Source organism: Felis catus, chromosome C1 (assembly GCF_018350175.1).
Source record: "Felis catus isolate Fca126 chromosome C1, F.catus_Fca126_mat1.0, whole genome shotgun sequence".
Taxonomy (NCBI): Eukaryota; Metazoa; Chordata; class Mammalia; order Carnivora; family Felidae; genus Felis; species Felis catus.
In genome coordinates, this window is record NC_058375.1 from 139847655 (window position 1) to 139865119 (window position 17465).

The 17465-nt window shown below is 40.9% G+C and overlaps 1 protein-coding gene across 4 annotated transcripts in view; it reads left to right on the top strand.

The window, feature by feature from the left end:
- Positions 1–17028: 17028 nt before the first annotated feature.
- Positions 17029–17465, top strand: part of LYPD6B (LY6/PLAUR domain containing 6B) — a 148018-nt gene continuing 147581 nt past the window's right edge. Inside the window, exon 1 of one of the 4 annotated variants that reach the window (XM_045033751.1) lies at positions 17029–17099. The gene's annotated coding sequence lies outside the window, so the exon portion shown is untranslated. The remainder of the gene's footprint in view (positions 17100–17465) is intronic. The other 3 variants (XM_045033759.1, XM_045033755.1, XM_045033758.1) reach the window with 3 other exon arrangements.

Genomic DNA, 17465 nt, shown 5'->3' on the forward strand with positions numbered 1-17465 from the left:
CATTAAAAATTTTTAAAAAAATAAAGTATATAATTCAGTGGTTTTTAGTATATTCACAAAGTTGTGAATTATCATCAACATTATCTAATTCCGAGATGTTTTCATAACTTAACAAAGAAATCTCATACTCATTAGCAATCATTCCCCATTGCTTCCTGTCAGCCCCTGGGCAGCCATTTTCATGGATTTGCCTATTTTGGACATTGCATATAAGTGGAATCAGTTGTGTGATCTTTTGTGTCTAGTTAGACTAGTTTTACTTAATATGATGTTTTCATGATTTAAGTTTAATAATGTTTTTGAGGTAATAGCATAAATCAGGTCTTCATTCTTTTTTATGGTTGAAAAGTATTCTATAGTATGGATATAACACATTCTGTTTATCTACTCATCTTGATGGAGGTTTGGGTAGTTTCCATTTTTGGACTATTATGAATCATGCTTCTATGAACATTCATGCACAAGTTTTTTGTGTGGACATGTGTTTTGGGGTCTCTTTGGTATACACTTGGAATTGCTGGATCATATGATAATTCTGTTTAACTTTTTGAGGAACCTCCAAATTGTTTCCACAGATGTTGTACCATTTTACATTCCTGTCAGCGATGTTGTGAGGGTTCCAATACCCTCACATCTTCGCCAACACTGTTTATTGTCTAACTTGATGCTTATGGCCATCTTTGTGAGTATGAAGTAGTATCTCTTTGCAGTTCCAATTTGCATTTTCCTAATAACCTATGACGTCGAGCATCTTTCGTGTGCTAATTGGCCATTTGTGTATCTTCTTAGGAGAAATATTTACTCAGGTCCTTTGCTGATTTTTTAATCCAGTAGTTTGTTTTTTTACTGTAGAGTTGTAAGAATTCTTTATATGTTCTGGTATTAGACCCTTATCAGATATATGATTTGCAAATATCATGCCTCCTCCTGTACATTGTCTTTTCATTCCCTTGATAGTATCCTTTGAAATACAAATGTTTTGATTTTGATAACATCCTATTTATTTTTATCTTTTTTCAGTTGTGCTTTTGGTGTCATATCCAAGAAACCATTGCCTAATCCAAAGTCACAAAGGTTTACACCTATATTTTCTTCTAAGATTTTATAGTTTTAGCTCTTCTGTTTAGATATTTGAAATATTTTGAGTTAATTTTTGTATATGGTATAAGTTAGGGATCCAAATTTATCCTCTTGCATGTAGCCATCCAGTTGTTCCAGCACCATTTATTGAAAAAAGCATCATTTCCCCCTTTGATTGTCATAGCTTGTCAAAAATTGGTTGACAATAAATATATATCATTTACTTCTGTTAATCTCAATTCTATTCGGTTGATTTGTATGTCTGTCCTTATGCCAGTACCACCTAATCTTGATTGTTGTTGCTTTGTAGCAGTTTTGTTACTGGGAAATGTAAATTTTCCAACTTTGTTCTTGTTCAGTATTGTTTTGTCTATTCTGGGTCCCTTATATTTTCATATGAATTTTAGGATTAGTTTGTTAAATTCTGCAAGAAGCCAGCTGGGATTTTGATAGGGATTGCATTGAATCTATAGACAAATTTGAGGATAATTGCCATCTTAACAATATTAAGTCTTTCAATAATGAACATGGGATATTTTTCTAGTTATTTTGGTCTTCTTTAATTTCTTTCAATAACGTTTGGTAACTTTCAGTGTTTAAGTCTTGTACTTCTTTTGTTAAATTTATTACTGAGCCTTTAAATTTTGTTACTGAGCATTTAAATTTTCTTAAATTTATTACTGGCCATATTTTTTTTTTCTAGTGCCATGTCAATGAAACTGCCTTAATTTCATTTTTGGATTGTTTGCTAGTAGTGCCTAAAAGTGCAATTGATTCTTATGTTTTGATTGTGTATCCTGAAGCCTTGCTGAACTTGGCGATTAGCTCTACTGGTGTTTTAGTGAATTCATTAGGATTTTCTCTATGTGAGATAGTGTTATCTGCAAATAGAGATAATTTTACTTCTTTCTTTCCAATATAGATGCTTTTTATTTCTTTTTCTTGCCTCATTGCCTTGGCTAGAAGCAAGAATACAATGTTAAATAGAAGTGGTGAGAGCAGACATCCTTGTGTTGTTCCTGTGTTAAGTTCCTGATTAACAAGGTGGTCAGTATTATTTACGCTACTTTATGACTCTTTTTATAATCTTCAGAATGTGAGTGATGGAACAAGAGCTGCTGCCTGGTTTCTCCTAGGGAAGGAACAAACAAAAATTGCCTTGTTCCTGTGCATTTGAAGGCTTGGCATGGTAGCTAATAGGAAAAAGAAAATTTAATTGAGGAATTTATTCATGTGACATTAGGTGCCAAGGAGTTTGATTAATGCTTTCTAGGATAGAAGCATTCATTATTTAAAAATAAAACTTAAATTTTCCCTGCTGGTTTTTTTTTTTTTTTTTCTCCTGCCTTTCCATATGCTTGGCCCACTGTATGCTGCAGGTACTGTTCTGGGATGACAAAGAAGAGTTAAATGCACACTGTGTCTTCAGGATGCTCATGGAAAAGTCTTGGAGGGAACAGGAAATAGGAAGTTTAACATTCTGGCAAGCGGTTTCTATCCAGGGTAACCTGTCAGAAGGAAACGGGTAACGTGTGGGTTCCTTCTTGGAGTTTTTGGGTCTCAGTTTGTTGATGGAACATTCACTTTTTACTCCACAGAATCCAAGAATTATAGAGCTGGAGGCTTGGAAATCCTTTTATCCAATGCAACATTGTTTCAATAGGAGGAACCTCTTACCTTATTCAACAGTTGCTGTTCTCTCCCGTCAGCAAGTCTTTTTCTGAAATGTTTTATCTCACACACACATATACACACACCCCCTCACACAGCATTTTCCAGCGGGAGGCAGGCCATGTTTAGCCCACTTCTTGGCTCTGTTTATTGTGTCTGGTGATGGAACATGAGCCGCGGTGCTCATCTTCAGTAGGACTCATCTAGGATTCCTGCTTCCTCTTGACTCAGCATTGTCCTTTCCATGGGTGCTTATGACGTGGAACTGACAAGGATGGGGACGTTATCCGACCCCAGATCTGAGTTACTCAGAAAGCTTGCAGGAGGCTGCCTGTTCTATTTTATTGTACTTTGAATTTTCTTTGTAAAGAGCATATTCCATTTTAACCTTGTCAATTCAGGAGATTAAGTAGGATGCATATAAAGTCATACCTGTATGCTCACTGTGAAGTCATCTTTTCAGAAAAGAATGAAAGTGGTTATTAGCAAAAGCAATGAAATAGGCACACACCTTAGCAAAGTTTACAGTTTTTATTTTGTAAGTTAAGTCAGAATTGTATGCTACATGTGTTTCCATTTTTACTTTGCTATTTAAAAAGAAACCTTTTATTCCAGCTTTATTATTTATTATTACAATTAAAATAACATCAGGTTACTTTTTATCATCCCGCTGGTAAAATGGAATGCAAACCTTACGGTCTTAGGCTACAAAAGGAAATGAATTGTCCCCACAAACCTTTCAAGTTTAATTAACTTTTAAACAAATTTGAAGTTCTAGTTTCCTTTTTTCCTTTTTTATTACAAGGCATTTTTTTCTTTTGATTACGTGAGGGGGTGAGATAAGGATGCAGAACTGCTTTCTGGTTCACATTGTTTACTGCATATGATACAGCAGACAATTCAATCAGGAGGGAAATAGGAAAATAACTACTCTATTTGTGCCTTGTAAGCGGTTTGTACAGTCCCCTCCAGTCCCTACGATTAAATGTTGGCTTCTCTCCTTGCAAGCATCTAAAATGAAATTAGAAAGTGAAGCAGGCAGCATTTTAAGACCAAACACAAATACCGTGTAGGGACAAACCCAGCAAATTGAAGAATGCCGGCATTGCAGGTGGTCATTTGATTCAGGGCTGAGAGAATGCCACGGAAAAGGAGAGGGGATGGGAGCAGGTCCTGAGAAAGTTCTAGGTCGTTGAAAAGCCTCTGGCTATTTGTCCATGTTGAGGGTGGCTTGGGGTGGCGAGAGGTGGGGATGGATTGGTGTTTACAGCAGAGCTCTCCCTAATACATATGGTAAACACACCAGTGAAACATACTGTCACTAAGTTACTCATTACCTCAGTCTAAGCCCTAGAATGGCCCTGGGACTTGCTCATGGGAAGGGGGTAGTTTAGGGTGTGGAGGGCCCTTTCTAGAAAAGGGGGTGGCAGTGTGTTGAGGAAAGAGTGTTTGGACTGGCAATCAGGAACCTGAATCCTGTACTTGGTCCTTCTGCCTTCAGACCATCTGACGTTGGATGTGTCACCTTACCTCTCTGAACCGTGGTTTCCATACTGCAAGATGCAGGTTTGGACTAAATCTGTGATGTCCAATCCACATTCCCAAGCCTCCTCCGAGCCATCTCAGAGGCTGTCCCTGCACCAACAGTCGGGGTTCCTGGCCCCTGCTTCCCAAAGGGAGCAGCCTCAGTTTCCTCCCTTCTGCAAGCTGTTGTGTGAACAAAGTGGTCACCAGAAAATGTTTGAAAACTCCTGGATGGCCTGATCTCAAAGATCTTATGGTTCTTGCATTCCCTTCGTCTATAACTCGGACATCCGGTCCTAGTTGCAGGTGGCAGCCATCAAGGAACACCCATTATTCTGGTCTTTCCCACCTTTCCCAGGAGACACAAACAACAGAAGCCCCATTCTTCAGTCACAGCAAAGCTGCAGGGTGGAGAGGGGTGTGTGCATATAGGATTTCAGCCTGAGACTTCAGGAGCCCACCATTTCTTCCCTCCTATTGATATAGATTCTCTGTGGCTCCAAGATCAGGGCCTGGTTAATGTAAGTGGCCAGGAGACGTGATTTTTTTTTTAACGTTTTATTTTTTAAATTTTTTTGAGAAAGTGCAAGCGGGGAGGAGCTGAGAGAGGGGATCAGAGGATCTGAAACGGGCTCCGTGGTGACAGCAATGAGCCTGATGTGGGGCTTGAACTCACGAACCACGAGATCATGACTTGAGCTGAAGTTGGACACTCCCCTGATGGAGCCACCCAGGTGCTCCTGGAGATGTGTGATTTTGAGGGCACCTGTTGCCTCCACCTTGTGGCGCTTGTCAGCTGTCCACAGGTGCTATGAGGTTGCCCAGCTCTGAATCTTTACTGGGTGTCCCTGAGGTTAAGGAATAATAACCACCTGTCAGCTGCAAGTTGGGATTCTGAAAGCCGCCTCTCCTGGGAGTCACTCGCTGGTTCGGGTTAAATAAGCCTTTCCTCCCCATGTCAAGTCATTACTTATCTGGGCCCTGTCTTGGGAATCTTTTCCTTTCACTCCTTAGGAATGTGCCTCCCTCTGCCACAAGCTTACCTCCATCTCTTTTGAAACCAGACTGTGTGCACTTCTGTGTTGCCAGGAGTGAAGTAAGGGAGTAAGCCTTCAATTTCCCTTCTGTTTCAAGCAAATATAGTGCCTTTTGTTACTCGTCCCAAGACGCTCTGGTGAACACAGAAGCCTGCGAGGAAAGGTTTGGCAGAGGAAGCCGTCATGAAAGAACTATTTTAATTGAAGAATATATAGCTGGAGACCCAGGGGTGTTGAGCAGTTTAATTAATGTTTATTAGAAACGAGACTTGCTATTTAAAAATGAAACTTTAAACCTCCTGTCTCCATATCCATTTCTCCCTCATGTCACTGCTCCTTTTGCCCCCTTTTTAATTTAGCAAACGTTTATTGAGCTCCCACGATGAGACTAGGCACCTTGTTAAACACTGGGCTGAAAAAGATGAGTAAGACCTAGGCCTTGCCCTTAAGGAGCTCATGGCTAGGCTCAGAAATAGCTAAGCAGATGGTAATAGCACAAAGTGGTCCATGCTCTTTGGAGAAGGTCCTGGAAGCTGGGAGAACACTCAGGGTGAGCAGCCAGCCACATGCTCTTAGCTGGGGACAGGAAGTGGTTTCTGCAGGAGGAACCCTAGGGACCTGTATTCTAGAACTAGGGGGGGAGGGCATTCTGGGCAGAGGGAGCAGTGGGTCCTAAGTGCGAGGGAGGTGGGGAGTTTGGTGAAGTGTAGGGGCTTAGTGTGGTTGGTTGGGGCAGACCTTGAGGGAGGGGTGAGGGGGAGAGAGCAGGAGCCTGGATGGGATAAGCAGGGATCAGGCTGTGAATGACCTGGAATATTTTACTAATGTGCTTGTCAATTTGGATTTTACCCCAAGGTATGGGAAGCCACAGCTAAATTTTAGGCAGCTTGGGACAGGAGGTTTGCAAGCCTGTTTAGCGTGGCAGTTATGAACAAGTGCTCTGGATGCAAGTGAGTGGGGTTGAACCCTGCCTTTACCACCTTCTAGCTGTAGGTAGGCTCCTTAACTGTGTCTCTGTTGACTCACCTTTAAAATAGGGATAAAATTCCTATCTGTCCTATACGGTTCTTGTGAGGAAGGAATAACTAAATTTACCTTAAGGTCTCATAAAAATGGGTGTATAGTAAGCACTTATTAAAATTTAGTTATCATTTTTTGGCGATGGGGGCATACTGTGTTTTGCGTGAGCAGTCACCTTATTATTCATTAAGGCTCCTGCAATTGTGGCTGGCTCTGGGGCTTGGCTGATCTTAGCTGGGCTTCACTGAGCAGTTGTGCTTCAAGCTATGGCCCTGCTGGGAATGCCGTTTGGGTTTTCATCGGCTTCAGGTGGGATCCAAGCTGAGGGCAGCTCTTGCCAAGGCAGTGGCAGAACTGGAAGGGGTAAGAGGAGGAAACCTGCAAGGCTTCTTAACGCCTGGGTTCTTTCCAGCCAAAGCCATTCACAGGCCAAGCCTGAAATCAAGAGGCAAGCGATTATTTTGACTCCCATCAGTGGGAGGAGCTGCACAGCTACTTGGGGAAGGGCATGAACACAGGGAAGGCCGAGGGACCGAGGTCAACAGTGTGATATTCTGCAGGCTGCTCTCGTGTCTCCTGCAACTGCGACTTCCAAGGGGTTGCTCCGTGAGGAGTAAAGTCAGCACTCAGCCTGGGCAAACCTGAACCCCAGGGGCCTGGCTTCAATTAGCGACTGCCCTGCCCTCGTCCCAGTGCTGACCTCCGGGCCTTGCAAATGCATTGTTTTTCCCGCTTCTCAGAGTCTTTGGAGGAGACCGCACATTGTAGTGGTGTGGGTTTGACTCTAGACTCTGTGGGATGAAACGGGGATGCTAATTTTCTCCCATAATATGCATCGGAAAGGAGCAGAGGTGTTTCTACAGGATTGTTCCGCAGCCTCTCAGACTTCGCAGGCTGCAGTGATATTCTGGAACATGGTTTGTAGCAGATATGAACAGCAATGAGGAGGCTTACTGCTTAAACCCAAGAGTACACTAGGTGTGTGTTTATATGTGTTTTTAGATGCCTCTTTCCTGATACAATGGAAGGAATTGTGTTTTTCCCTGGGTTCCCTGGCATTTGCTTTCTATTCCCTGGGAACCTCCTGTGAGGCGTGCCTGCCTCTCCAGTGGACACCCGTAGGCAAATGCTGAGAGAGAGGCAAGGGAGAGGCAGTCTGGTTAGTGTTTATGAGGATGTAACTCTGCCCCGGTCTCCCATACTCCTCGGGGCTTGGGAGCAGGATAGGGACAGTGGTGGGAGGAGTCAGATACAGTTGCTTTGCCAACGTGTAAGATAATCTCTCTGCTTTTCCTGGGCCTCCTTCTGCTGCCTGACAGACACATCCATTCTTGTCCAACAGAGAAGAGAGAAACAGGGACGGCGAGATGTTCTTATAGGTTAGACTTTTCTGTTTTATGTATGAGAAAGAAGTATATTATGAAATTAAATATCAAATTTCTTAACATGCTAGTCCTTTATTAGATTAAAAAATTAAGCAAGATCTCTAAAATTACACTTACTTATGCATAGTATCACACTGAGCAATCGTTTTAGAAATGGGGAGGAAATACTAAAATTTTTTGGTAATGAAAACACCACTGGAAATAACAAGTAAAACATTTAGCAGTATGATTGACATCTATAAAATGCGCAGTAAATTGTAGCACTGATGGTGATGATGATGATGATGATGAGCATAGTGTCTAGAGAACTGGTCCCTTCATGGGTGGAGGGGACTACAGACAGAGATTACAGGGCTGAGGACTCTCACCCACTGCCTTGCTCCAGAGGAACCTCTCTCACACTTTCCTTCCCTACATGGAAAAGCAACAGGCAAATGAACCCAGAAAAGCTCAGGTTCTAAAACCAAGCCAAGTGGCTGTGTACTTTAACGAGTTACAATTTTTCTTTTTTCTTGAAATGTTTTTTTTCTAAAAGGCACAATTCAAAATAGTCAGTGCAAGAACAGACATGCTGAAAGCCTAATGGTGCAATTCTATTTTGTTGAGTCAAAAAATAGGACTGGATAATGACGAGTCGTAGCTATGCAAATGAAAAGAAAGATCATCATGTCTTGTGCTTCAGGGTGTGAGTTGATGGCAAAAATCTGTCCATGTTACTTAGTAGGAGAGATGAATTTAGATGAAAACATTCAGTGGCATAGTATATATATATATATATATATATATATATATATATATATATAATTTTTTTCCCCTTAAGCACTATTTATGGCTGAAATGCTAAAATAGTTGGTCCATTGTTAGCCTTTCCTGGGTGTCTACTGTGGGCAAGGCTCAGCAAACGAGTCCATCTTTCCTTCCTTCCTTCCTTCTCCAATAAACATAGCCTTTGCTTTCCAGGAGCTTATATCTTAATGGAAATGGCAAGATGCAGACATTAGAAATGGAAAAAAAAACACATCCAAATTTATATAGTACATACTGTGTATGGTAGGTTTCTAATATATCTGGAGGGAAAATCAATAGAGTGAAAATGATAGTTCTAAATCTTCACTAAATTAAGCAATGAATTCTTCAACTTCTTTTATTTTTTGTGTTTTCAGGCCATGGGGCATTCTTTTCAGGTGTATTGGGGTGAGAATAACATTGTGACCCAAGAAGTAGACGCTACCCATAAAATAAGCAGAGAATTCAACCAATGGTTGGTGACTCAGCTACCATGTACTTCTATGCCTTACAAATATATTTTCAAAGCCTTCGACTAAATGGGAAGAACTAATTTTAAATAGCAATTATTACTTAGCTGACTGATGCCCCATTGAAGATGAAATGGCTTGATGATGACGATGATTTCATTTGTTTATAATCTTTTACTGAGATTTCTTATGAAACTACTATGTATATTTGGGTTTTTCCTTTGAAGTTTTTGTACTTGTTATTTAAAAAGTGAACTGGAATAATTTCCTAACTACGTATAACACCAATGTGCTAAAGTTTTCAAAAAGGCAATGAGGAGGCATTGTCTAATAGATTAATTAAGACATGCTTTGGACATAACAAGATATCACTTTGTACCCCACCAAACATAGGATACCTTACAAATAAAGTCCAGAGGGTTGACTATTACAAATTGAATAATAGAAAAGCTAGCAGAAAATATTTATTAGGTCTGCCTAGGAATGACGATTTTTATGGCTTTAAAGCAAGAGAAGCAACCAGTGAAGAAAAAGCAAATTCACTTGCATATATTAAAATTTAAAACTTCTATATAAATGAAGAGACAACAGACTGGGAAAATTCACATTACATTTGTGACACATAAATGATTAATATGTGCCATAACTTTAATATATAACTTACTCAAATATATAAGAAAAGGGCTGGGGCCCTAAAGAGAGATGTAAAATATAATAGCTACCATTTATTGAGTATTTTTTATGCCTGCATAGATTTACAAAATCAGATTATAGTGATTGTTTTACATACAGAGTGTTTTATAACCAGCTTTTCTCACATGCCCAGACTATGTTACTAATTAGTCTTCTAAAACATGGTGTTCAGTGGTTACAAACTATTTCACTGGTAAAGAAGTACAGCCCAATTTTACTTAACTAAGTTTTTAATGCTGGATGTTAAGGTTCTAGAAATATAACTTAAGGTGATTTTTCTAGTGTCTCTTCTACTTGTGAAGCCATGGCTGTTGTTAGAGCCATGATTATGGAAAAATACATCTCAGTGAATGAAATAGTGATTTACAAAGAAGCCCATTCTATACAGTTTTTATCAACAATTTTATAGGTAGCATCTGCCACTGAAACCTGGCTTAGCAAGAAAGGAAATATCATTTGGGATCCCATGCTTTACACAACGTGCCATCATATTTACTGAAGGCCTTAGTGAAAGAGACACGTTAATTACCATCCCTGTGAGCATCTCTAGGATAGCAATGACTTGAGTATTCTACGAGGGCACTTTGTCAAGCATGTCATTCCCTTATCTTGTTTTTATAGCAGAGGAATCAAGGCACTAGAGAAATATCTTTGAGGTCACACAACAAGTTAACAGCAGGTAAACATTAGAACCAGCAGCTCCAGAATTCCCACTGTGTGTAATTACTTCACTGCAGGCAGGAAATGACAGCATTGGGGATAAATGGCATTGTGTTTAGGGACATGGAGGCTGGTGGGAATTCTCTGTGCTCTTCTGAGTGGTTCATTAAGTTAGTTTCTTGCTGAGGTTCTCAGTGCACAGAACTTGGAGGCCTCTCAGCCAGGTACCTTCTTCCTTAGGGTGAAAGAAATCCCCCCACGGTCACCCTCTATTGCTTTGATGGGTTGTCAAGGTGGAGGATATTGGGTGTGGACCTGAGTCATTTCTTAGGCAGTGCAATCTCTTACTGAGGCTTTACGGAGTTTGTGAGCATGTTTTTTGCTGTCAGCTCCTGATGGACCCTGAGGTGGCAAGAAGTACGAGGTTGATAGTGAAAGGGCAGGCACTGTTCTGACTCCTTACAAGTTCACCCCTTTTCCCGTGCTCCAGAGTTCTCAGAGTCGCCTGGCAAGTGCTGGTAAGCTCATGGAGGGCATGTTTGCCTTGCTTTGTCTCCCTGTGAATGACAGATTCTGAATTTGTGGACTGCCTCCTATTCTTAAGTATCTAACAAAATCATCGTAGGAAACAATGTGGTTGAAAAGTACCACCAAGAGATTTGGTATGTTTGTGGATTCTAGGGTGTTCAGAGACTGTCTGCCATGCTTGGGCCAAAGGCTGGTTCCATTGGTTGCTTTAACAAACTCATTCGGTCCTGGAATCATGATGATCTTAATTTCATTGAGACCCCCCCCTTTTAAAGAACATAGCTAAGTATTTAATCACCAAGCATTCGCCAGAGGGAGGAGTCTATGCCCTTGCTTTAGAATGTTGAAAGAAGGTGAAATTCTGAGTTCATTTTCTCTTTGTTCAGCCTAGAATGAGCTTGGCATGCTTCCTGGGAGAACACAGGCTGGACTCTACTTACTTCCTGTTGCTTCAAACCTGGCTACACCAAGTGAGGTCTGCAGACTGGCAGTGTCAGTATCACCTGAGAGTGTGTTAGAAGTGCACCTCCTCAGGTCCCATCACCTGTGTTTCTTTTATTAATTAAAAAAAAAATTAAATTTATTTATTTTGAGAGAGAGTGCACACAAGCAGGGGAGAGGCAGAGAGGAGAGAGAGAATCCGAAGCAGGCTCCACTCTCTCAGCACAGAGCCCGATGCAGGGCTCGAACCCATGAACCATGAGATCATGATCTCAGCTAAAATCCAGAGTCAGATGCTTAACCGACTGAACCGCCCAGGCACCCCAAACAAACAACACCCCAGAAAGCATAAGACATGCTCAAGTATAAGAAGCACTGGTATAGAGCATCTGAGTTGTTTAACTGTGAAAGGTCGCTTTCTCAGTGCTGAATCCTTTCTCCTGGTCATATTTTTCATGTGTACATTTTGACCCTTAATAAACATGTTAGTTCTTTGACATTTTAATAATTTAAACCTCTTTCTAAAATTTTCTTTTTATTAGAAATTACCACATTCTTATTATAGAAGCTTCAGGAAATACAGAAAAGTATGCATAAGGAGCAATTTATCCCTCAAGTACACTTATTCATAACATTTAAAGGGACATTTTCTGTCTTCTCTATGCATAATTTTTTTTTAAAACTTCATGTTTCTGTTCCCCACCCCCCCTCCCCCGCGCACCAATTGTAGACCTTCTATATTACCCTTGTGGAAAATAAAGGAAAGAGGAAAACATAAGAGACAAAAACCATCCTTTATATACAGGTGTTTGGGGGTTACATAGTATTATGACGCAGTATTTCAGTCTTTGCTTCTTTCTTTTGGTTTTAGAGGATCTTCTCAGATAATCTCTGTTTTTAGTTCTTATGAGACTTACAGGTTCTGTTCTTATTTTTTATTTATTTTTAACATTTATTTATTTTTGAGAGAGAGAGAGTGGGAGCAGGAGAGGGGCAGAGAGATAAGGGAACAGAGAATCTGAAGCAGGCTCTCTCAGCACAGAGCCTGATGTGGGGCTCGATCTCACGAACCATGAGGTCATGACCTGAGCTGAAGTCAGACACTTAACTGACTGTGCCACCCAGGTGGCCCTCCACTTATTTTTTAAAATTTTATGTAATTTAAATAGATTTCTATTTATTAATTTTATATAATCTATTTTATAATCATTAATGCCTCAAATAGTTATTTCCCGGTTAGAATGGAGAATTTGTTAACTTCTTTGTGCAATTGAAAAATTTAATTGACTTCTTACCATTGGGGCATTGTTTTATATTATTTATGAATCCTCTTTGACCAGAAACTTCTTGGTGAGTAGCAAAGCCTTTGCTTTTGATGATGTGTGACTACCCTGCTCTCAACTTGCCTGATAGGTTGTCTTCTGAAGGAGAAAAGGAGGGACTGGTTGGATTCCAAGATTCAATGATACCAAGAGAAAATCCTTTTTTTTCTTAGGTTTACTGAGTAGAAACTTCTAGATGATTGGGGAACACCACTGCAAGGAAGCAGGGTTTTTGTTACTTGGGTGCTTTGCTGAGACTAGAAAAATGGAAGACAATCTTTGTCCAAATTTCTGCTTTTTTAGGTAGTCTGGGAATAAATTGGCATGTGACTTTTAACATCTGTAGAATAACTGGCTTCAGCGTTTGAGGCAGGGCAGGGGACATCTGGTTGTGATTTTCCCTGTAACGTCGTTACCATGCTTTGTTTTGAAATACATCATTGCCCTTGATATTGCAGAATGTATTATGTTAAGTAAAGAATTCACTGCATTTTTTATGTCCGTGGACTAGACTCTTTCCCCAAGTCTGGTTGTTGCAAGTGTACTTCATACAATTTACCATCCAGAGGAACACAGTTCAGAAGCTAAAGTAACCAACTAACAGGTATTTCCAAATTTCGAACTTTATTTGACTTTTTTCAGAGAATATTAATAGGGATTTAATGTATATTTCTAAAAATTCTAAGTAATATCTGTAAAAATTCTCTCCCATCTCTCCTGCCTCGCACCGTTCCAGATCACCTCGTACCTTTCTGAAGTTCCAGTCACATCTTTACCTGCAGTCTTTATTATGTAGATCGCTTTAGTCCTACTGACTTCTTTTAGTTTTCTTTCTGATAATTTCCAACGAGAGATAGCCATGAAATGAGCCACCAACAGGAGTTTGTCCATTTTGTGGGTGGGGAGGGGGCGTGGCCTTGAAGAACCTGATGGGGGAGGGATTGTGACAAGTGGTTAATAATAGCTGTTTTCTGTTACACATGCTTCAGAGTATGCCCTGTGGTCCGTGCTTGTTGCCTTGGTGACACAGACTGTGTGTTCTTTAAGAACAGTGGAGTCACTGCACCGAACTATTGAGAATTTATGAGTGTTTTTTCATTGGAATACTGTTTACGATATACACGAAACTGGTTGATTAGGACTGAATGGAATTGAAAGATAGCAGATCTTAAGGCACCACCCCCAAACCCTGCTGTGTCACAGATCTTGGCTGATAGCATCTTCTTCATGTGGAGAAGCTGGTTGGGCAGGAAGGATGTGTGGTCTGGATATTGCAGTAGCCAGCTTGGCATTTAAACTTGCCAAAGACTTTTGGGGCATTGCAACATTTAAAAAAATGTCCCTGTGGTGAATTTCAATGCTTTTCTCTCCTGTAATTCTGCATGTTATTCTTTTATACCAGCGTGACATCTTTTTATAGCATTGTTGCACATCCAGTTGCCCGTGGTGCTAAGCTGTGTTCTCCACTGTGGTGCTCGGTCCCAGTTCTATAGAAGCTACTCTCAAAGCCACAAACAGTTTTCATTTTTATTAATAGAAACTTAGGATTTTTTTCCCAGGCAAATATGTTGGCTTTTTCTTTCTCTTTTCTTTTCTTTTGTAGGTTGGCTTTTTTTCTTCTTTTTGTTGTTCTCTTGAAATATAGAGATATGCATTTTTTGAAGAATAACTACTGTGGAGTTTTAAGTAAATGAAAATTTGGTAAATGGGTGGCTTTTCTCTGTGATGGATAAACAGGTATGTGTTTTAGAAGCATACATCTCGCTCTCTGCTTCTCTCTGATTTTGTTTCTTACATCTCTCCCTGTGAATGTTAGGCTCCAGCCACACTGGCTTCTTTGATGTTCCCCAACATGCCAGCCGTGATCTGCCACAGGACCTTTGTATTTAATGCTGTCTTGAATGCTTTTCCCCATTTATCTGCAAAGCTGGCTCCTTCCCACTCTTCAGACTCAAATATGAGCTTCTCACTGTTCTTGGCTACCTGTAATTCATCTGTAATTTTACCCCCTTCTTTGGCCCTGTAATATTTTATATCCTGCTTCCTTCTTTTTTCTTTTCTTCTCCTTACCGCTTGTTAGCATTTAACACAGTACAGTTGACTCATGAACAACAAGGGGGTTAGGGATACCAACCCCTGGGCTGAAAAACCATGTTTAACTTCTGACTCCCCCAGAACTTAACTACTAATAGCCCACTGTTGACCAGAAGCCTTACTGATAACATAAGCATTCGATTAACACATATTTTGTATGTTATATATATTGTTCAGTATATATATAATGTCAAGAATATCACAAGAAAGAGAAAATATGTTTACAGTACTGTACTGTATTGAAGAAAATCCACATGTAAGTGGACCAGAGAAGTTAAAACCTGCTGTAGTTCAAGGTCCAGCTGTATAAATTTTACTTATTGTTGATCTCTCTTTGTCTCTCATTAGAGTATAACTTTCCTGAGGGCATGGTAGGGTTTATTCCCTCTTGTATTCCCAGTGCCTAGAATGGTGCCTGTACCATCAAATGACTATGATGTCATCACATAAAGTACTTGATAAATGAAGGCTGGAGGGAAGGAAGAAAGGCTGTGAGTGACTCTTGTTGGCTTCCCCCTGTCATAATTGACCTCCCCCACATTTTAGACAACCCAGTGTAAGCTAGCAATCAGCCCACTCCCTACACGGCACAGCCTGATCTTGAGGTAAATTTGGAGGCTCCCAGGTTCTGGCAGTCTTCACGGTTGGTGAATTGTCATTAGTATTTGGTGTATAGAGGCATGTTCCGCGAAACCAGTAAACGCCCCCTCTCTACACGGTTCTACTATTTCATACATTTCCAAGAAGTCAACAGGTAGTAATAGATACAGCCTGATTGATTTCTGGAAGGGTAAAGACAGAGTGTATTTGCTGTGAGATAGGTAAATGGAATCTTTGGCACTGAGATTCCATTATCTTTTCTCCACGGATAAAAGGTGTATGACTTACTGACCATTTAATCCCACACACAGCATTAACAGTAGTGATAGGTGAGGGGTGTGTGAGGAGAGGGACTTGTAAATAAGAAGATGATAGGAGTGTAAAACCCAGTTTGGCAGGGTCTGCCTGGGATTTTTCTGAGTCCCTGGCAATACTTAATTAACTGCAAACATTCTATTCAAGATAAGACTATAACAGTTGCCTTGGGGAAAATTCTTTTGAGTCAATATTTGTTTGATCTTTCATATAGTATTTTGGCTCTGCTGTTTGTGCTATAGCAAAGTTCCTATTATAAATGCCATTTTCAAGGATTTGCTGTATTTACACATCAGGTCAGTCCTGGAAGGATTAGAATCACTGTTTAAATAGAGACTCTAAGGAGTTTCAAACAAATCTTTAACAGTGGAAACCTTATGTTTCAGCCAGTTGACAAATAATTATTAAAAACTGGGTTAAGTGGTTCGGGGGATCTCAAAATACAGAATAAGATCTTTGCCCTCAGTTGGCTTATAATCTAGCTGTGGGAATAAGGCTTTAATCAGTCAATGTGAGACAAGATTTATGTGCTAAATAATAATGATGGCTACATTGCTGGATGACAAATAGCACTGAGCACGGTCTTAGGGGTTTTCTAACCACGAACTCACTCATGTTGTCTTTCCAGTAGCCCAGTGAGGCAGGCGCTACTGGCTTAGAGTGAATTTTGCATAAATAGACAGTGCTGTGAGAGTTTGGAGAAAGGGGGACCAGGGAAGCAGAAACACGTGAAGGAAAACTTTAAGAAGGACGTCTCTCAATCTACATCTGAAAACCGGGAATGGCTGTGTAAGGGGAAGGAGGAAAAAAAAGGGCATAATGGGCATTTGTTGCTTTTGCTTGTAAAATCATTTGTGTCTCTTGAAAGTTCTTTTAGTCTTCCTAGACTCTCAGCACACGTGCTTCTGCTGAAGGGGGCTATAAACAAATACGTAGGCAAAACATGCAGGAGGTCAGTGTGATAAGTGCTTTGAGGAAAAACAAAGACAGAAAAAGGAAACAGTGCTGAGGTGGTGGAGGAGGGGATCTGTAATTTTAAATAGGGTGGTCAGGGAACACTAACTGAGGCATTTGAGTGAAGATTGGAGGAGAGAGAAAGAGCTCTCCTGTGGGAAGAGCTTTCTAGGCCAAGGGAATGGTGGGTGCAAAGGCCCTGGGGTGGCAACTTCCCTGATTTGTTCAAGAAACATCAGAGTGGCTACAGAATACTAAGCAGGGAGGAGAATGGTAGCAGGTGACGTCTTCATAGGCAATGCATGCCTCGTCACCATTGCTTTTGGTGGTGCTGTGATGTAGGAGGAGCTGGTGTGAGTTTTGAGTAAGTGGAATGGGTCTTCCACAGCTGTAACTACTTTCTCCAGCCACGTGCAGCTGTAGCTCCTTTGGCTTTTAACCGGCAGCAGCTCTCAGTTCCTGATCCGTTGCTGACGTGGGCAGAGGTGTTTTGGCAGCTTCATACCCACTGCCTGGCAGGTAAGAACTCAGCCACACAAGCTCGGGCCCTGGGTGAGAGCACCCATATGCGCTGGAGACACCCTTGCCACAACCCTCACAATATATTCTCGTTCTGCGTTTCTTCTATTTCTTGCTTGGCACAGGCATTCCTGCTGGAACCACAGCCCTCTTGGCTGGGTCTTTGGCTCTGTCTGGTTCTCACCATCCTCTCTGCCAGGACTACTCCTCTGTTGCTGGGAGTTAGTGCTGGTTCTGGGCTGTATCTGAAGCTTTTGGGGTCTCTGGGGAGAGTTAGGAAGAGCCACTACGCTGCTAGGGGCTCCTTTCCCTTCCCTCTCCCCCTCCCCTTCCCCCTCACCAATGATTTTGGTTCTCTTTCTACTA